This window comes from Arachis ipaensis, chromosome B7 (genome assembly GCF_059453495.1).
Source record: "Arachis ipaensis isolate K30076 ecotype BB chromosome B7, ASM5945349v1, whole genome shotgun sequence".
Classification (NCBI taxonomy): Eukaryota; Viridiplantae; Streptophyta; class Magnoliopsida; order Fabales; family Fabaceae; genus Arachis; species Arachis ipaensis.
The window spans coordinates 6396688-6401576 of record NC_142442.1 but is presented as its reverse complement, the minus strand read 5'-3'; the positions used below and the strand labels follow the sequence as shown (position 1 = coordinate 6401576).

Sequence of the window (4889 nt, the reverse complement as noted above, 5' to 3'; positions counted from 1 at the left end):
ATGTCTCACTCAAACACCTTTCATTGGAACCTCATGATAAGAGGCTATACGGATAACGACTTCTTTCTACATGCTCTCAACTTGTATATCACAATGCGCTTTCAAGGGGTTTCCGCCGATCATTTTACATACCCTTTTGTCCTCAAAGCTTGTGGTGGCTTGTTGGATTTCCGAGAAGGCGAAAAGGTTCATGGGAGCTTGTTTAAAATGGGTCTGGCTGAGGATCTTTATGTTTGCAATTCACTCCTCATTGGGATGTATGGCAAGTTTGGTCACATTGATTCTGCAGTCAAGTTGTTTGAGGAAATGCCTCTTCCAGACTTGGTTTCTTGGAATTCAATGGTTGACGCGTATTTGATGGTCCAACAATATTTCACCTCTTGACATGTACAGCAAGTGTAGGTTGTTAAGTTATGCAGAGAAGATTTTCGATAGTATATCTTCGAAGAACATTGTTGCTTGGAATGCAATGATTGGTGCTTATGCTCTGAACGGTCAACCAATTCAGGCTTTTGATTCTTTGGAGAATATACTCAAGGATGATAAATTGGCTGTTGATAATGTCACACTCATAAACCTGCTTCCTTCCTGTGCACAACTAGGAGCTGTTTTGCAGGGTAAGACTATCCATGGACTTGCCATAAGGAAAGGCTTTCTACCTCATCCGGTATTGGAAACAGCTTTGCTCGACATGTATGGCGAGTTTGGAATACTGAAGTTGGCAGAGGTAACCTTCGATCAAATGATCCATCATGAGAATTCACCCTCCTCCTTCGCATCGAAGCACTAGATCCATGACTGTCGTGCTATGCATGTGACAAACCGCCACCACAACCACCATTTTCTATCTCCATCCAGTCAGCCAGCCAGGGATTACGGCTCCTACTTACCTTTACTGCCACCGAAAGTGTTCACGGCGATGTATTTATCGTTCAAATTGGGATTAGGGTTTATCCACTCCAAGGACTAATTTGACGTCTTAAACAAGACTTATCTTGTCATCAACAACATGCTACAGCCTGGCGTTTCCCATCTTGGCAGTTAACGGCCCACGTCAGTGGACGTTTGCCAACTCAGCTACGGAGATGACGGAAGGACGAACGTGATCAAGTAAGGTATCTTTGAAAAAAAAATTTAATTAATTTTGACTTTCGAAGATGAAAATAGAGATTGGAATATCTTTCAGAAACAAAATTGACTATTAACTCAATAAAATAAATAAGGTATATAATCCAGGCGCTATACTGCTACGCCATTTTTGAGTTTCTAATCTAAGTAATAACTAGAATATTCTTAAAACAATCATTACTAGGCACTGGAGATATGATGATGCAATTTTTAAGCTATTTAACATGAGGGAAAAAAATATTTTCTTTCATAAAAAAATTCTATTTTCTTAAAAAAAAAGAATTTATTTTTATTTAAACTTAATTTTATGATTTAAAATTACTGTAATATATTAATAGAATATAATTTAAATTTGAAAAATATGAAAATAAATTTAGAAATCAGATCTCATTTAATCTGATTTATAAATAAAAAAATTGAGAACTAGAATTTTTAAAAAATTGAAATTATTTATTTTTAGTTGTTTTAAAATTAAAAAAAAATTAATTTTTGGGTGAATTTTAATTTCTAACTTTTCAAACAAATTCTAAGTATTCCACTTTTTCAAATGTCCAGTGCAAATTACATAATTAGTTTTGATACAAAAATTTAACGATTTATCTTTAGTTATTATGGGTATTTTGTTATTAACAGTTTTTAAACTTGAAGGAAAACAAAGAGTAATTTGTTTGTTCTTATTAAATTCACTATATGAAATATTTAAAAATATACATATTTTTATATGATTAAAGTTAAACTTTCATTAGATAGAGATAAGATAATAATCATCTGATGTAATTAATATCAGTTACTATTTGTTTATAAGTATAATTCTTTTTGGTATTTTATGCAACACCGTATCAAAAATAATATTATTAATAAATAAAATTCTTATTTTTTTTATTATTCTTTTTTCTTCTATTGTTTCTATTTTGATATTTTCACGACAAATTATGTTGTTTTTACATTTATATTTCACTTTGCATGATGTAGGATATTCGTTATTTTTAAAAATAAATAATAGTAAGGGTTCGATGACGTTTTGGCATTTGATTGGTCAGTCATAGGAGATTTTGTCATTGTCATTGGTTTCCTTTGCTTATATCAGGAACGAAGAGTGGATTAGGGTAATATGTGGACATGAAACTAGTAAAGTGTGCATACCACCTCAAAAAGGAATACATTTTGCACAAGTTTACTTTATTTTGTGATTATCATTATTGTTAATTCTTAATATTAATACTGTAAAATATACTTAATAATTATTAAAAGAATCTATATTATCTAGAGTGTGATGTCTTATTGTATAATTAATTTTATGGGTAGTTAATTATTTTTCTTTTTTCTTGTATACAATAAAAAAAATACAAATAAAGTTTATGTAACTAAATATCAATGCATGATTTGTTGCATCTAATGAGTTAACTTAGTTATTGAGATTGGTCACTTGCACAAAAAAATTTTGAGATCCTAATTACGCTTTTGAATTTTAATATGGAGGCATAGTTAGTGCTAGACGCTGATATGGGGAGGAGGGGTGCTTGACATTGGGGTGGTGTTAGGGAAAATAGAACTCGGACCGTGCTACTGGGAAGACGCAACTCAGACCGTGCGAGTTCCTGCTGCCAAAGCGGACCGCCAGATTTGTTGCGACTCCCATCCACGTGTCGTTGGCCAGCTTTGAAGCCTTCATCTTCTTCCTCCCTCAACCATTTCTGCTTCATCTGTTTGAACTAAAAAAAACCCAAATGTCAAAGAAATCAAAACCTAGAAATATTGATCGTCCGGAACTTCACATTGTAAAAATTACTTTAAATTATTTTTTTATATACATGCAAAAACAGAACCTAACAAAAATAATATAAAAAATATTTATTATATAAATAAATAATACAATAAAAAATATAAAAGAGAGTACTATAAATTTTATAATGTTAAACAAAAAAAATTATTCTATAATTTTTTTAATATTATCCGTACTCTTTAATTTAGTATTATTTTGGACTATAAATTTTCATTATTTATGACTCTATTGTTACTTATAATTAATTTTTTATTTATTTTATCCTTTTTTATAGGATCATAGTTTATATTATACAAAATTTTGATAATAAACAGGATATATAATAATTACAATTACAAATTTTACAAAGTAAAAATAAAAAATAAAATAAATTAATATAAAACAAAGATAGCGTACATCAAAGAATAATACACTTTCAAAATAACTCTATCATCCATTCCTATCACTCACTAAAACAGAAACAAAAACTTTACCAGCAACTATTTTTTTCCAACCCAACGATACAGACCCCACACCCTGAGAAAGAAGAAGATAAGTCCAAGAAGATGAACAAACTTGAATCTGGTCGGCTATCTATGGTTGGGGAACTTCACAACTATATATATATACACACAATTCGGACCATGCGACTACTAGAACCTACTTCTCCAACGAACAAAACGGACCATCCGATTTGCTCCATGAGAAAACGCAGGGTCCGATTTTCATGATGTGAGTTTCATCTCCTCCAAACAAAACGGATGCATATAAATTTTTGGAAACAAAGAACTCGGAGGGTCCGATTTCTCCACACCAACTCTGATAAAAAAGCTGTCCCATATAACAGTGTAGAACCCCATCTTCCATAACTCTGCAAAACACCTACACCCCCTCCATAACCAAAAAAATTAGCCTCCTAATTACGCTTTAAATATTTTTTAGATTAAAATAATTATACCAGATTAGTTCTCATTCTTTTTCTATCGAGTTATTCCTCACATTGAGTGACCTGACACATTTTTTTCACACGGCACTAAATAAAAGAGTGTTGCTTTAGTTTTAGTGCTAGATAGGGGTGTCAAAATTTCTTGAAGTACGGGGATCTTTGCAGGGACTGTTTCGAATGGAGATTCGAAAGCGAAAAATTTTTTCCGTGGAGATGGGGATAGGGACTAAAATCCCCCCGAGACAGGCACGGGGATTCGAGCGGGAATTTTCGTCCCGTTCCCGATAATTCTCCGAATTCTTGAGTTTATTTAAATACCTTTAATTTATTTCCAATATAGGGACTTTTTAGTAATTTCACGTATTGAAAACCCTAACCCTATCTTATTGAATGTCTTCCATTCTCTCCTACTACTCCACTTAGCACCGTTTCGAAGCCCCAACTCTTCAGAAAAATTCAAAACTCCCAATTCCCATAGTTGTGTCCACAGTTATAGCCATAACAGCATACCCCTCGCCAGTCGTTACCGGCCACTCTTCTTGCTCAGTGCTTACCCCCTTATGGACTATGATTTGTTATGTTGTATTTCTGAACTTATGATTTTGGATGAGATATGTTTGTAATAATGTTTTGTAGTTTGTTTTTTTTTTTTCCACTATAATTTTCATATAAATGTTCAACATAAGGAGATAGGAAATGGGGCCCACGGAAAACATGGAGGACGCGGGAAATGGAGATGGAGACGATTACCCCCCCATGGCGGGAATCGGGGCAGGAATGGGGATCAATTCCGGGGACGGGGACGGGAGCAGGAAGGCATCCCCCGCCCCCGCCCGCCCGCCCCATTGACATCCCTAGTGCTAAATATTTGACAAAACGACGTTAGTTAATTTTAGTAGTTTATACATTTTTTTGGGAATAAGATGTTTTGTGATTCATTAAGATTAAATGACGTCGTTTTTTCGAATATTTAATGTCAAAACTAAAGCAACGTAATTTTGTCTAGTCCAACGTAAAAGAATTTGAACCACGTCACTCACAACGTAACGAGTA

At 33.4% G+C, this 4889-nt stretch overlaps 1 pseudogene; it reads left to right on the top strand.

The window, feature by feature from the left end:
• Nucleotides 1-790, top strand: LOC107606735 (pentatricopeptide repeat-containing protein At4g35130, chloroplastic pseudogene; annotated as a pseudogene).
• Nucleotides 791-4889: the final 4099 nt, after the last annotated feature.